General features: G+C 36.5%; 1 protein-coding gene across 5 annotated transcripts in view; it reads left to right on the top strand.

Moving 5' to 3' along the window:
• The window catches only part of MSRB3 (methionine sulfoxide reductase B3), a gene marked incomplete at its 5' end in the record, with an annotated part of 146,829 nt that overhangs the window by 52,516 nt on the left and 76,603 nt on the right, over window positions 1-17,710 (top strand). The window lies entirely within an intron of this gene.

The raw sequence follows: 17,710 nt of genomic DNA, 5'->3' as shown, positions 1-17,710 counted from the left end.
AAGTTTAAAACCCTTCTTAGCTTGTGTAAACCTTTTTGCACATTAGTGTTGGTTGAGAATCTGTTCTGATTTCTTAGATATTTATTCTTCATGTTAAAAACCCAGCCCTTCAAATTGTCACCCATTTTCTCTCAGAAAACACATCCTTATATTTCAACACCTTTAGTGTGTGTCATAATGGTTGATATAACACTTAAAATAGTTGCTGAGCCATGTTAAACTTGTTACTATCCCAAATGGTAAAAATTGGCCACATCCCCTTTGCTTTTTGTTTAAGCTTCTCCACCTCTTTTCTTATCATGCGATTCAATGAACTAATGGATATGAGGAAAACTTATTGTTTTAAATAAGAAGCAGAACCACTGTGAATGAAGGATTTAACCCATGTGAGATTTTGAGTCACGAAAACTAAAAGCAAGACCCTTATCCAAATATAGGTACTGGCGGGGGTCAGGGACTTTCACATTTGACTGGCTATTGCCTCTGTTTCCTTTAGCATTCTTGTAAGGAAAGCTTCTATTTTCTAAGTTTTTATGGAATATGGTTTAATATTGTTGTTATACTTTTTAAAAATTGTCCTTACTTGATTTCTTATCAGCTTTAGGGGGAAAAATATCCCTGCTTTAGCTTCTCCTGTAGAATGGTAGTTCATTGACGTGGTGTTGCTGTCTTCATACTGGAGAACCTTTCAGGGACCACAGGGCATGGACAGTTTTGAGGGAATCAATTTTCCGGTCCTCAGCTTCTGTGCGTACTCTCCTGAAACTGATGCGTCTGAGAGCCTGTGGTCAGCCACTTCTTCTTTCCTGTCTCCTTTATCATAATCGCCCTTCTCCCACTTCACAAAAGATGCCATAGCATTCACTCATCCCAAGTCTTACTATGACTTACTGTCTCAGGATAAAATCTCTAAGGCATAAAGCAAAACAACAGCATTGCTTCTGAAAGCAGGGCAAAAAATATTGAACTGGTAAAAAATTATTGAAATATTATTTCTTCTGGGCAAGGCTCAGTCTGTTTGCCTACTGTCTGCCTCTTTAGCTCTCCATCTGTTGTCAGTCTTTCCATTTTCTTTCTTTTTTTTAAATCCTCACCTGAGGATGATTTTTCCCATTGATTTTCAGAGAGAGAGTGGAAGGGTGGCCGGGGAGGGGAGAGAGAAAGAAACATCGATGTGAGAAAGACACATTGATTGGTTGCCTCCCCCTCCCCCCCCCACTCCATGGCTGAGGATCCAACCTGCAACCCAGGTACCTGCCCTTGACCAGGAATCAAACCCATGACCCTCCAGTGTGTGGGCTGGCTCTCTAACCACCAAGTCCTACTGGCCACGGCTGTCTGTCCATTTTCTACTAGTGTACTTAAGTGAGATGATTGTTATGAAAACATATGTCAGTATATTTACATATTTATTCAAATTGAAAAAAATAGAAGTCTTTTTTGGGACAGATAATAAGTCTGATTTGGTTGATAGTAAGACAGACAGGACTGCCTTAGCAAATTAGGTTATATGTGGCCTTCTCCATTCATTAAAGGATCTAAATATATAGCTCTAAGTTTTCAAAAAAATATTATAAACATGTAATTATATATATATAATGCCAGAAAATTAATCTTTTTCAACTATTTAAAGTTTTGATAAGATATTTTAGTTGTTACTTTAATTTTTTTAAAAAATATATCTTTATTGATTTCAGAGAGAGGAAAGGAGAGGGAGAGAGAGAGAGATAGAAACATCAATGATGAGAGAGTCGTTGATCGAGCCCGCAACCTGGGCATGTGCCCTGACCGGGAATCGAACCCTGATCGCCTGGATCCTAGGTCGATGCTCAACCACTGAGCCACACCCGGCCGGGCTAGTTGTTATTTTAAAATCTATGAGGAAGTATGTATCAGTCAGCACTGGCCTGGAAGCAGAAACCACGCAGTAATCTGAACAGGGAAGTTTAATATAAGGAATTACTACCTATAACAGAGGATTGCGGTAATGAGGGATCACCTAGTAAGAAGTAAATAGAGATTTTAAAGAATACAGAAATAGCAATTATAAGAAGTAATCATAACCCCTAGGGCTGGGATGCAGCTCAAGGGAAAGTTTCTCCTGTAACCCCCCCCCGCCACCTTCTTCTCCATGGGGCTGAGATCTGGACTGTTGGAGAGGGCATGGCTGTCACTTACTAAACAGCAGAGAAGTCACTGTAGTGTCACCATAATGCAACTTTCCAGAAACCTGCCGTCTGTAATTTACTGGAAATCTACCCTCTAGGGCAGTGATTTTCAACCATTTTCATCTCATGGCACATAAACTAATTACTAAAATTCTGCAGCACACCAAAAAATGTATTTTTTGCCGATCTGGGGAAAAAAAAAAAGGTATAATTGTGATTCATTCACACCAGATGGCTATTGTTGTGTTGGCTGTTATCATTTTTTTATTTGACAATCTAAGGGAAAAGAGGTCAGTGCCCCTGACTAAACAGTCAGGTATTGCATGTTTTGAAAATTCTTGCAGCACAACGGTTGAAAATCACTGGTCTAGTGAATCAGTGGCATTGCTATCCGATACCCTCTTCAGATAGTTGGTTTCATACCTTGAACCCAGATTGTAGGAAACAATTGAGGTGTGTGTGTGTGTGAAAACGTGGAGTTTTGTTAGCAGAGAGTGAAGGAAGAAAATTAGGCAGAAAAGACTACATAGCAGAACAATATGAGAAATAACAGTGGAAAAAGAGAAGTGCGGAAATTGAAAATGCCTAATCAGCAGTATGAAAAGGTTATTTTCCCAACTGCCATTTCCGTTACTCACACTCACAGTGTGTGTGTTCTCATTCATTCCCATTCCCATTCACGTTTGTATAATCCTCTTCATTTACCTGACTGATATATATAATACTTCCTTATAAAAAAGGCCATTCAATTATTCTCATTTCATTTTCATACTTTGCCCTAAATACATTCCCACTCAACAATATGCCGCTTTCTTACTGCTTACCAAGTACAAGAACGCTATTCACAGGCTGCTTATAAACCAAACGTGTAATTTATTCCATGGTTCACGTTTTCTTCACATTCACAAATTCTACCAAGCTGGTTTATTTCTCCGATAGTACTACTGACTTTCAGTTAGTAAATTAACTGACAGAAGTAAGAATGTTTTCTCCCCTGGTTGTTTGAACTTCTAGAATGTCATGAAATGAATTTATTGCACATCAGATAAACCAGAGAAGGCACCGGTGAAATAACTTAATTCAGAAAGTATATATGACCGCTTATATTTTGCTTTGGCTGACACCTTGCCAGGTGTTGTGAAACAAATCTGTGAACTCTTTTCTCCTTAAAGTACTTATAGTTTTGTTGGAGTGATAAGAAAACACAATGAAACAGGTATATATATGGGAAGATAATGTTAGCATCTACCCGAATGTGCCTGTTTGAAATGCTTCATGTATCATAGGAGAGTGTGTGATTGCATCAGAGTAGGGCCGGGTTTCATGGAGGACGAGACCACATTTTAGCAGGCAGAGAGAAGGGTTTAGTTTTTCCCAGGTAGGGGACGTCTGATAGAGCATGCCGCATGAGAAGAGGAACTGGAGATCGGATCAGAAGTGGGTTTTTTAAGGAAGTAGTTAGGAGACTGGTCCAGTAGGAGTGGGGAGGTGAATGATGCTGGGAGTTATGTTGGGAGTTATGGGAGACATGGCTGGAGGGCTAAAGGGCGTCCATTAAGGAAGCCCTTGGATACCAGAGAAGACATTTCAATCCCTACTTGAAATATTTTGAGCCCTGGCACCTTTTCCTCCAGGAAGCCCTGTTGGAGCCTCTCCAGGGTGACCTTTGTTGTCCCTCATCCCTGCTCCCGTAGTGCCTCATACGTACTCCATCACTGCACGTTTCACTTAATGTTGTAATTATCTGTTCGTGTGCCATCTGCCCACTAGTAAGTGAACCCAGCATGGCAGGGCCATGTCTTAGTCATATTTATGTCTCTAGCCCCTGGCATGTCATAATCACTAAATATTTGATTGTTGGTCAGATGCATGTCTGAATATTGTCAGATAGATTGTGGGGAAATTTTGAGTAAGATAACAGCGTGATGAAAATGGAAAGTAAGCCATAATGGTGTACAAGATAGATCTCTGGGGTTTAAAAGAGAAGAAAATAAGGGTGTAATAGCCTCAATGGGAACTTTTTTCTTTGTTAGCTGATAAGCCTTAATATTACCCAGTATTGTTCGTGTGTAATCAGCTCCTGAAACCTTTGTTTAAGACTTTGAGGAACCACATCAGATAGCATTATTCTGTATGCATTTACTTGTCAGACCTTACACCGAATTAATGGCTCATTTTATATAGGTTCACTAATAATAGTAATAATAATAATAATACAAGAGCTAACACTTATATAGCACTTTCCACATGCGAGGCATGGTTCTAAGTGCTTTATATACATTAAGTCTTTTAATCTTCACAGAAACACATTTTATAGATGAAGAAACAGAGGAAGATGAGTACTGTATGAAGGTCACATAGCCAGTATACAAATGGATTTAGAGTAGTAACACTAACACTCACTCACTTTTAGAAAAGACAAAAGCTAAAGAATCTTAGGAAAAAAAGTTTTGATATTTAACTTTGGTCACTCTGGTTATTTTGCTCAGCACAATGGGAACAAATGGAACACACACACACACTCTCACACTCAATTCCTTGAAAAATCTGTAATTGTCATAGTATTTAAGTGGAAAATTGAAGACCATTCTAATATAGGGAGGGCTGAACCAAAGGTAAATAGATCCCTCTCAGCAGATCATCAAGGACTCAGCTTCCGGCTGGTGGTTATCCTCAGGGAAGCCCCTTGGAATCCGGACAGGAAGAAGGAACCGATGTTAAGTAAGCCGTTAGGCCTTTCAACATCTGTTAGGTAGGGTGGCAGCTGGATTCATGGGCAAGATTCTAGTTATTGAAACCAAAGATCTTTTTATTTTCACTTACTGACTCCCCCATTACATTTTCTCAAGTAGCTGTATTCCAAATTTTTACCACTTTTGGAAAAAATGTTCCTTGAGAAGATTGAGGCCGACTGATATGAGCTATCTTAAACGCCTTTCGTCCTATCTTAAAATTTCTTTGTATGTTCGTTTTCATCAAACAATCAGAACACTCACACACGAGCTGAAAGCAACTGGTGGAAACAGTTGAGTCTTAGCCCAGATGTGTGACCTCAGATTCATCACCTATAAAATGGGGAAAATAAAACCAAACAGGTGTAAGAGCTAAATGCAGAAAAATTCCTAGTATCTGGTAGGTATTCCACAAATGTTAAATTCCAGTGGCCTGACTGAGCTTTAGGAACATGTCATACTATCACGACAGCCTAAGAAATTCCTAATAATGTGAGAAAGTGCAGGCTTTATTAGAGAGAGCCTGTCTGTTAACAGTATATGTTAGTGTGATGAGTCACTGCCCAGCTGTGTTGCTACATTTCAGATGGAACCCTGCTACAGAACTATTCACACATGCTCCATTTCACATGAGCCTCCTGTGCAGTTTCATTCTAGGCTACTAGAAAATTTAAGCCGTTTTTCAGCTCTTTAAGAACATAAGCCCTTTCACTGAAGAAATTCCAGTTCAGTGCCACACACAATTTACTCAACTGTGCTACTCAGTGTATGTTACTCCATTTACCACTAACGGAGACTTTCAACATAATCTTTTCCCCTTCTGATATAATGGGGTGTGTGTGTGTGTGTGTGTGTGTGTGTGTGTGTGTGTGTGTTGGAGAGGGCAAAGGGAGAAATGTAAAAGCAGGGAGAGGGAAAGAGGAGGGGGGCAGGAGAGATAGTTTTCTATTCTTACTCTATTCAAATCCCATTCTTTCAACCCCTTTAAACACTATCCCTGTGATATTCACTATAAACCATTGCTGTCACTGTGGAATTCTACCAGGGAGAGTAACATGAACTTAATTTCAAGCTTTCTTTTCATGGAACTCTAGTTGGAAATTGCTCATAATTCCAGCAAATGTTTCTTAATCTTTAACAAAATGCATTTAACTTGAATTTAAAAGATTTGCATTGCCCTTCACCTCATTCTAAATCCTTAAATAAAGTCAGCTTTCCAGTACAATGAAACCACTCTGTAATGAACTGTATTTCCGAGTAGTGGCGTAAACTTTTGTTATATCTAAATATCTCATATATTATTTTGAAGGGAATATAAAACGGACTTCTCTCATCCCATTGACCCTGCCTGTCTTGTCCCCGCATACAGTGATTTACAGGGAAAGCATCTGTAACAGAGGGAGTTACTTTTCCATATTCATTTCATCTGAAAGCTGAGGGCAAGACCATAGCTACATTGAAAGGAAAGTACTTCCTGGCAAAGATAAGAAGCAAAAACCATTGTGAGTGCTTGACTCATCAGACCACCAGGAAAAAGTAAAGCAGAAATGGCATAAATAGCATAGCATAAAATGAAAAAAACAGCACCATTTTAAGAAATTGGAAAACTATGCCAAGGAATGATTCAGAGTTTAATAGTATGCAAAAATTATTGTAACTGTATTATTTAAAAGTTATATGCACAGCCCTAGCCGGTTGCTCAGTTGTTAGAGCATTGGCCCTCAGACTACAGGGTCTTGGGTTCCTTTCCAGCCAAGGGCACATACCTGGGTTGCAGGCTCCGGCCCTGGTCGGGGGTGCATGTGGGAGGCAACCAATGGATGTGAGATCTCTCTCACATTGATGTTTCTCTCTCTCTCCCCCCTACCCCTCTTTCACACTCTCTGAAAAGCAATAGAAAAAATATCCTGAGGTGAGGATTAAAATTAACAAAATAAACAACAAAATAGAAGTTACATGCACATACACATAGAAAAATTGAAGCAGTACTTACACATGAAATCCCTGGATAGTTGAAAGGGTAAGCGTGAGTGTGTGTTTATGTATGGGTGTTTTGGGGGGAAAAAGGGGGAAGGACAATTTTGCCTTATATTACCTAAATCACAATCCTATTTCTTTAGTTAATTTTCCAAAACTACACAGAAATAGCTTAGATTATTCTTAGTGAATTAGAATGGGTAGTTAGAATAAGCTGGGAAACATAATAGGCAAAGTTTTATCTATAATTCATGTAAGCTTATCTTGTTTATATAATCAGAAAATTTATGAATATTTCGCCTCACAGACTTTGAAATAACTTAAAGATAGTTTATAAAAAATACTGTACAAGTTGTAACAATTACGTCTGAGGCAATCGACAAAGCTGCTCTTTTTGTAAATAAATAATTCTTTTTTTAAGAAACATGATCACTGATTCAATAAGAATTGCATAAATTTTCATTCAGATACATCTTCAGTGTGTCTTATACTATATGGATAACTGACCCATTGCATAACATTATCAAAGCAAAGTACGGGAGCCATCCAGAGCACCAAGTGGAAACACAGTGTCGGAAAGTGCCAGCACCGACTTGCTGCATAACCATAGCAAGTTTCTTAAACAACTCATCTCATTTTTCTCATCTGTAAAATGGTGAGAGTAATGCCAACTCTAAGTCATAGAACTATGATGGTATCACACGAAATAATTACATAAACATATTCCAAAAGATATAAAGACATAGCATAATGAAAGATTTGTAAAAACTGCAGCTTTAAATAAATTTACTTGGTAAAGCATAAACAGCGTGCAAATCTAAAGTTTTCAAAATTAATGTTGACTACAACATTACCATGTTTTATAAAATATTGTCTGATTCAGTAATTCTTCTCATCCAAAATATTTTGTTTCTGGTGAATAATTTTTAAAAAATTGAATCTGGATTCTAAATTCCCCAAATAATGTGACTTAGATGAGTAGCTGAGAGTTTTAATGCATTAGTTAATTTGTAAGTTTATAAACTTCTTGAGAGAACAGGTCATGTCTTAAGATTTTTGTAACCTCCATCTACAGGGGCATAGGACTTTCCATATCCTTGGTACTGAACTATTTGTTAAATAAATGGTTTAATTCTAGTAAGTCAAGAATGACAAATAGCACAGTTACGTCATTCAAGTTGATATTAGAATGGGGGAAGTATAAATAGATATTTGGTTATGGACTCCGTTAGTTATCCTCTATCACATTTCCCAAAGTGTTTTCTGTAGACCACTCATGGAACTCACTTTCATTGGATGCTGATTTCAACAATAGCATAACTTGCAACTGCAAAGGCATTCCTGTCCCAAGGGAGAGACAAAAATGTGTATGACTGGGGCCTTTTACTCAGAAACATTGAAAAGAGCAAAAAGTGACAAAAAAGTAAGGTTAGCTACCCAAAGCTGTATCAAAAGCAAAGTTCATAGTCAAATATTTTTATTATTAAATATAAGAAAGATTTAAAATAACTAAGTAGTCAACTCAAAATGCTAGAAAAATAACATCAAAAACTATAAAATAAACTGGGGCACAATGCCCGCCTTTCTCTGCAGGCATTTGCCAATTCTAGGCATGAGAAGAGAAGGAAAGATTCCAGACATTCTGAAGCAGAGATACCAGCAGACCAGAATTTCTCAATCTCCACACAGTTGACATTTGGGCTGGATAATTCTTTGTTGCAGGGGGTGGTCCTATACATTGCAGGATGTTTAGTAGCATCTGTAACTTGGACTCACTAGATGGCAGTGACACCTGCCCGCCTCCACCCCAAGTTGTACAAAAATTTCTTCAGTTATTTGCAAATACCCCCTGGGGGGCAAAATCACCTCTAGTTCAGAACAACTGATCTAGGTAATCAACAGAACAATTAATCAAGCTATGATTTCTACTGTTTTTTAATTTTTTTTACTTCTGTAGTGCAAATACTTCCACCATTGACTATATCAAGCTACAAATGTGACATCACTGAATGCAGAGTTGGGAAAAGATGTGTAGTGACACCATTATATAGTATTTCCATAATACCAGTACAACAGATGTAAATAACACAAACAACAGTTAAATTTAGTTTAAAAATCTGTAAGTGGTGAGTTTTGCTTTTAAAATATAATTTATTTAATTGTAAGTTTGTGTAATTCATTTTTAAGAATGCCTGTATTTAGCAACTGGCTCTCAAAGTTCCTAAACTTTTAACAATAGGCTCTCTTGAGCATCAGTACACCAGTGTAATGGGGGCAAACCAAGGGTAAGCCAAGTTTATAAAACTGTAGCCCAGCCTCATGTTAGCTCAGATCCTGATTAAAGTTATACTCCACTTCTCCTCACTCCAGTTGCCTATCAGAAGATAGGATGGACCCTCTTAGAAGATGACATCACCAGAGTCCAATTTTTCATACGCAATATCTGGAATTTATAAAAAATTACAAGGCACACCAAAGTAAAGGACCAAGGGAAATAAATTGACAAAAGAAACAGGTCTATAGATGGACCACATATCCAGATATTTAAGTCATCAGACACAGATTTAAAACTAACTATGATTAATATATCCAAGAAAATAGATGACAAGATGGAGAATTTCATGAGAGAACTGGAATCTGTTGTAAAGAATAATATAGTACTGGGGCTAAAAAAAGCAGTAACTGAAAAATAAACACGAGACGAATTTAACAGTTTAAGAGCATGTTGCACATAGAAGAAGGCAGGATTAGTGAACAGAAAAACAGGTCAGTAGAAAATATTCAGACTGAAGCTAAGAGAGCTAAAAAAAAATTTTTTTAAATAGAAAAGTTGTTGAAAAGATAATACAAGATACACAGTTTCAAGCATAACATCTTAAAATCACGGAAAGGAAAGCAAAAGATCATTAGAAAGAAGCAATATTTGAAGAGATAATAGCAAGAATTTTCTCAGACTGGGAAAGAAACTTAAAGTCACAGATTCAAAAAATGCTATAAATCTAAAACAGGATGAGTACAGAGAAAACCACATCTAGACACAGCAAATCTGATGCAAATCAAAGGCAAGGAGAAAATCTTAAAAGCATTCAGATAAAATAACTTGAAAAATAAAAATAATAGAACTGTTAAATAAAACCTAAAGGTTGATCTTCAAAAAGACCAACAAAGTTCAACATTTCTGTTAAGTCTAATTGACAAAGGGAGGAAGAAAAGAAAGGTTTAAAACACTAGGAATGAGAATGGGATAAAACCAAAGATATGGAAAATAATTTTGATATAAGAGAATACTGTATATAATCCTATTCTAATAAGTTAAAAATCTCATTATAATTTTCTAAAAATACAAAAGTTGATTATAGAAAGGTTTAATACTTGAATTGACAGTAATTCTAGCAGAAATTGAGAGTTATCACAAACTGGCTTGGACTTTTACAGGAAAAAAGAAAAAAACATTACTTCTATGCTATTACAGACTGTGCCTATCACAGAAAATGGATGAAAGCCTATCAATTCCTTTGACAAGTGCAAAATACTAAGACCTGACAAAGATACTACAATCAAAGAAAGATTATAGACCAATCTGATTTATGAAAATATATGTAAGGATCTTAAATAAAATATTGGTAAAAAGAATGTAGCTATGTGTTGAAAGGGTAATGTGCCATGACAAGCTAGGGTTTATTTCAGGGATGTACAAGTAGTACATTACTGGGACATTTCAGGAAACATATGATCATTTTAATGTATATCCAGAAGAGGTTTTATAAAAATTCAAAGTGAATTTTTAAATTAAAATAAACACTGTGTTTTATCAAATCTAAGAAGCCATTGATCAAAGGATTTGTTATTATTTCAAGTAACACTAAGAAAAAAACTGCCAAATAGGTTGTGAAAGGCTATTTATTGATTATAGACACAATCAGAGATATTAACATGTTAAAAATAAAAAGTGTGCAATAGAATCAATGAAATAATATACATAATGTTAGGGCAACCAACTAAATATTAAAAATATAAATTTAGATTCTATCCTCAGTATCTGACAACCCAGTATCTTATACCCCAGTAAAGTCTAGGTTAAATAAAAATTTTAAATATTAACAATAAGATTATACAATTCTTAAGGGAAAATAAAAGTGAGAAATTTGTATAACATTGTGGTGAGTTAAGCCTTACTAAACAAGATCCAAAACAGAAATCAAAAGAAAAAAAATATTAAGTTGGATTACTTAAATATTTTACATTTCTGTAGATCAAAAACACTATTTTAAAAATTGGCAAACTGAGAAAAATGTATTCAACCCACATGACAGAAGATTAATATTTAAATCAATTGAGAAATATAGACATCTGCAACAAAAGCAGACGATATAAACAGATACTTTTCAAAATAAGAAATATAATCAATAAGCATAGGGAAAAATCTACCTCTTAGTAATAAAAAAATGAAGTAAAAGGAAGAATAGATATTTACCTACCAAATTAGTGATCATTTTCTTTCCTTTTTTTCTTTACTATTTTTATTTTTAAATTAAATATATTGAGGAAACATTGGTTAACAACATATGAATTTCAGGTGTACAACTTTATAATATGACATCTGTATGCTCACCACCTGAAGCCTAGTCTCCTTCTGTCACCATATATCTGATCTCCTTTATCTTTGTCTTCCCCTCACCCCCCCTTCCCCTTTGGTAACCACCATTCTATTTTCTGAATCTATGAGTTTATCTTTTTGTTTGTTGCTTTTTATTTTATATTCCACAAATGATTGAAATCATACCATTCTTCTTTTTCATCTCACTTATTTCACTTAGCATAATACTCTCAAGATTCATCTATGTTGATGAATATGGCAATATTTTATCTTTTTTATGGCTGAGTAGTATTCCATTGCATATATGTACCACATTGTCTTTATCCAATCATCTGTTTTTGTGAACTTGACCCCAAAGGCAAGAGAGATAAAAGCAGAAAATAAAAAATGGGACTGCATCAAACTAAAAAGCTTCTGCATGGCAAAAGAAACCATCAACAAAACAAAAAGGCAGCCAGTTGACTGTGAGAAGATACTTGTAAATGATACTTTCGATAAGGGCCTAATACCAAAATATATAAAGAACTCATATAATTCAACTTCAACAACAACTACCACCTAACAATTGGATTAAAAAATGGGCAGAGGACCTGGAGAGACACTTTTCTAAGGAAGACATACAAATGGCCAACAGATATATGAAAAGATGCTCAACATCACTAATTATAAGGGACGTACAAATCAAAACCACAGTGAAATGCCACCTCACATCTGTTAGAATGGCTATGATCAATAAGAAATAACAAGTATTGGAGAGGTTGTGGAGAAAAAGGAAACCTCCCACACTGCTGGTGGGAATGTAAATTGGTGGAGCCACTAAGGAAAACAGTATGGAGGTTGCTCAAAAAATTAAGAATAAAACTACAATATGGCCCAGTAATCCCTCTTCTGAGTGTCTACCTGAAAAATATGAAAACACTTATTCATAAAGATATATTATGTATCACAGTGTTCATTGAAACATAATTCACAGTAGCCAAGACATGGAAACAACCAACGTGCCCTTCGCTGGATGATTGAACATTTTCAGTATCATCAAATTCAGTGTTGGTCAAGGTCTGGGAAGTTGGCACTTTAAAATACTGCTGGGTAGAGTGTGAATCAGTAGTAACTTTCTGGATGACCATTTAATAAGTATGTCAAAAGTCTTAGAATTCTGGATGCCTTTGATTTAGCAAATAGACTTTTAGGAATTTATGCTAAAATTATGTTTATACATAAGGATAAAGCTACAAAAATATTTTTAATGACTTTTTATGATAGCAAAAAATAATTTCATATCCAAAATGGGTGTCTAGATAAAAAAATCTAGTGAAAATATATACAGGTTTGGCATTTCAAATAATATTGCAAAAGAATATTTATTGATCTGGAAAGAAATTTTTAAAATTATTTTTTAATTTTATTTTTGTTTGAAGTATTACAGATGTCCCTTTTTCTCCCCAATGACCCATTCTACCCCATCCCATCCCCCTCCCCAGTCCCTCTCCCCACCATTGTCCGTGTCCTTGGGTTGTGCATATATGCATATAAATTGGGAAGAAATTTAAAACATTTAAAAGATTACAAAACAGTTATTACATATGACCCCATATTTGTAAAATACATATGTCTATAAATATAAAAACAGAAAACAGTTTAGAAGGTTATATGCCAAATGCTGACAGTAATTATCTCTGGGTTGTTGGCTTGTACATGATTTTTTTCCTTTTTGTTTTGCTTATTTGTTTTTTTTTTACTTATTATTTTAAAAGATGAACATGTGTTTTTTGGGTAATAAGAAAAATACTTAATGTTTTATTACTACTTTTACTCACTGTGTTACTAACACTGAACAATTTACTATTTTAAAAATTTACTTAAAACATCTTTCTGTCCTCCCGTTTATTTTTCCCCCAGTGATAGTTTGGAAGAATGAAATGGAAATGTCATCCCAAATTTATTTTTGAGAGCCCACATTCATCCTGTGTATTTACTAATCTGCTCACATCCAAAGTAGATACTTTACCACTGCCTTCTCTTCTGAGTTGTTGCCGCTTCTCTCTTTTTCATTTCTTTTATCCCCAAGTGACTGGTAATGGTGATAACCCAGGAAAGGTGGCCACTGGGAGGTTAGACTTAGCTCAGACCTGCTGTCTGCCTACCTTCTCTTGGCCTCCACTTCAAGCATTTCAAATTTTGAAATGTTCTCCTTCCTCACGACTTATCTTCTGTGTTTCTATAATTCTCACATGGTTCTCACCTGGAGGTAACTGACGATGAATGGGACACTATGAGTGTTTATTTCCAAACAGACATATTTTAATAAACTGGTTATCATGTTTAAATTAGGGATTTTTTTTAAAAAAAGCATTGATTAAGGACTTACCATGTACCAGGCATTATGTTAAACACTTTATTTATTTATTTAATCCTCACCTGGGATATGTTTATTGATTTTTAGAGAGAGAGGAAGGGGGAGAGAGAGAGAGACACCACTTGATTGCCTCCTGTGTGCCTTGACCGAGAATCAAACCTGCAACCTTTTGGTGACGGGATGATGCTCCAACCAGCTGAGCCAGCCAGCCGGGGCTATGTTAAAAACTTGAAAGAAAATTATCTCCTTTATTCCTCCTAATAAATACAAAGTCAAAGCTCACAAAGGGTATGTAATTTACAAAAGGTAACACTGGCAGTCAGAGATGGAGCTAGGACACAAATTCAGGCCTCTCTGTCCCCAAAGGCACTGCTCCTCAGCTCCTATATGATGTTCTAATGCCTCCCCATATCCTGGCTGCTGATTCTTTTTGCTGAGTAGTTCACCATCTGGTAGCTATCACACTCTGGTGTTAATTGGTGCTAATTTTCTGATGATGGCCAAGTGGCTATACTTGGATTTTAAAGTGGAGAAAGCTATGATTAAGGTATAAGACATGGGAGGTTAAAGTCACAACTTTCCCCCGCTTACTGTGTGTGACTTTGAATAAGCTACTTAACCTCTAGGAGCCTTAATTTCCTCATTTGGAAGGATAATACCCATGCCACAGGAACTTTAGAGGGGATTAAGTAAATAATGTTGAAATGTTTTGTTAGTGGAAAGCACTGTAAATGTGAAGCACTGACACTAAAACATTGTAAGGACTGGCATAAGTTGCAGCTTTCAGAACTAAAGTTCATTAGAGAAAGGGAGTCATGCTCTTTATTTAGAACAGAGGCCAAAAGGTCAATTAGGTAAGTAATGCTTTAAAACTCTGGGAAGTTTTGTCCGTTTGCTGGTTACTGCAGATTGGTGGTTACTGCGGATGGGTGTTGAGGATGAGCAGTAATTCTCCGCGGGCGGGTGGAACAGGGAGAAGAGCGATTTTGCTCGTCCAACATAAAGGCCTGTCCAAGAAACCTGGAGACAGTAGGTCATTGATAGTCCTGCTGTCTTACAAATTACCCAGCCTACATGCAGAGTGCTCTGTGGTTCAGTACAAGACCCCCACCTTAAAAGGCTTATAGACCAAATGCACTCAGAGAAGAGCTACTGATGGTTAGGAGAGTCCAAACCTTGTCACTTCATGAAGAGGAGATGATGGAAGAGAACTGAAAATGCTTAGTTCAAGGGGAGCAGGAGAGTTGTGAAGGCTTCGTGGTCTACTTCAGCAGTTTGCCAATCTAGCTGTCCATTAGGCTCACGAATTTTAAGCCTGTCCCCTACAAAATTCTGATTGAGCAAAGATTGTGGTGAAGCCCAGAAATTGACCCCCCCCTTTAAGGCTCTCCCCTAATACTTATGTTTGGTTATCATAAATCTAGATGAGGCTTAAGGAAGATTGGCCTTAGGGTGATGTCTATAACCGTGTCAGGAAGGGAACAAATTCTACAGACAACAGACAAAAGATTTATCAACTGTCTGAATGTGAGATTGGTGAAAAAGCTGTTACTAATGATTAATCTGATGTTTCATACTTGGCTTGGTAGGAAAGATGATGAATTTAGTTTTGGAAGTCCAGTATATTTCAGGTTTTAACCTAAAATTTTAGGTACATCAATATTCCCCAGTGTGTTATACAGAATATTTGTTTCATCAGAATACTACTACTACAGCCCGGCTGGCGTGGCTCAGCGGTTGAGCATCGACCTATGATCCAGGAGGTCAAAGTTCGATTCCCAGTCAGGGCACATGCCTGGGTTGCGGCATTGATGTTTCTATCTTTCTCTCTCCCTCTCCCTTCCTCTCCATGAAATCAATAAAGACATATTTAAAAAAAAAAATACACCTACATAATACTAGTTCCATGACATGTTCATATGTGTTCATAAAAAAGAGTTCTGTAGACTAGTAAAACACAGGATTACTTATTGGGAAACATTCAATTAAAATAAGTCAATGGTTGCTTGATCATAAAAATCAAGGAGCGCGCACAATTCACTGATATATAGAGCTCCAGGAGTAGAATGTTATCTGTAGCATTTCCAAGAAAATTTCACCACAGAATATTTTCTTAATTGAGGAACATACTGTGAGGCTAAAACTACTGGTAACACACATTGGGAAATGCTAAAGAGGAAGATAAAGGAGGGTATATAAGGCCTATATTAGTATAAAGGCAGACGTTAGAAGCCCTGGCTGGGTTGCTCAGTTGGTTAGAGTGTTGACCCGATACACTAAGGTTGCAGGTTCAATCCCTGGTCAGGGCACATATAAGAATCAACCAGTGAATGCATAAATAAGTGGAACAACAAATCGATGTTTCTCTCTCTCTGTCTCTCAATTTTTAAAAAAGATTTTAAAAAAAGGCTGAAGTTATCACGGATGGGATGAACTAGACAATGTAATGCTGCAGAGACACAAAAGAATAAGAACAAGTGGTTGGGTTTGGCAATGTTAGAGAACAATTTTGGTGGAAGTAGTAAAAGTCAGATTGTGAAAATTTTAGAATGGAATCTCATGTTTTCAAACAACAAACTGAAATGTAGATAATGTGGTAAAATGTCAGAAATTAGATTAATCCCAGAAAACACAGTCATCATAGTTATGTCACTACATTTAAGGTAGGAGTTGGTGAGGCTAACCCCTTAGAACTCGAGGGATAGCAAACTCAAGGGGAAAGTTTATTTTTTATCAGTTGAAGAAAGGTGTAAACTGGGATGTATTTAAGGTATTAGAAATGAAGAAAAGGGATTTAAAGAATGGGTAGAATAAGCTCTAGAAAAAAAAACAAATTTTTCTCCTTCTGGGAGATAGGTAAATTTTTTTTTTTAGATTAGTAATTGTCCATCTAGGAGATGAGCTTTTAAATCTCCAATTTTTTTCATTAGCTAGATTCCTTCTTGTGGATGTTAAGTGAGATTGCCATTGAATAGAAGTTTAACAAGTGGCAGTTCTTAGTAGTGTTGCTGCTGGTCCTGTGATTTGAACATTTTTGACTGCATTGTACCACCACAAGTAGGTTAGACAAAGAGAGGAGAGTCAATTAAAGTCAAACCAGATAACTATGTTCAATTTATCATTCTTATATTTTTATGATCATGGATTATCTGGCTGTAACTCATGATTCCCTCTGCTCTTTATAACTCATCTTTATTATCTTGCATTATACTTGGAACAAACTATACTTTAGTTCATTTGTGTTTTGATTTGTTTTCCAGTGGTCGTTCTAGTTGCAGTTTTTCTGCTCTAAGGAAAGTTGGCTCTGTGCTGCTGGAGATTTTCACATTTTACTTCTATGGACTCACTTCAGCTTATAGTGTTAATGGCAGCTGCATGACTCATAGTCTACATGAGCATAAATTAACTTCAGTACCTCTGTGGTGTGCCCTCTTTGAGATGGCTCTGGAAGACCACCCAGAAGGTGAAATTTACACAAACTGCAGAGGTCCATTCAATTTTAGAAACTGAGCAGGACTGACTAAATTACACCTGCATCCTTCAGGATGAGCCAACTACCCATTTGCTCCCGATGGAGGTTCAAACTGTTGATCTTAAACTATAAAGGGCTTTATGGGCTGGATTATGGCTACTTTAAACAAGACCTCTTCCTTCAAATAGACTGCTTTGCACGTAGTGAGCACTCCATAAATGCTTTTGACTGACTATGACTTAATGACCATGACTTAGGTCTTCTAGTGACCTTCTCTTCATGGTTTACAGACTTGAGGGACTGCTTCTTGCTATTGAACCTTTGTCTTTCATATTATTTTTGCTTGGGGGTTTAATGGAGTGTAAGTTTACTGACCACACAGAACACATCTTTTTAGTGATGAGTCTT

This window comes from Miniopterus schreibersii (genome assembly GCF_964146895.1).
Source record: "Miniopterus schreibersii genome assembly, chromosome: 2".
Classification (NCBI taxonomy): Eukaryota; Metazoa; Chordata; class Mammalia; order Chiroptera; family Miniopteridae; genus Miniopterus; species Miniopterus schreibersii.
This window is presented reverse-complemented; position numbering and strand designations above follow the sequence as displayed.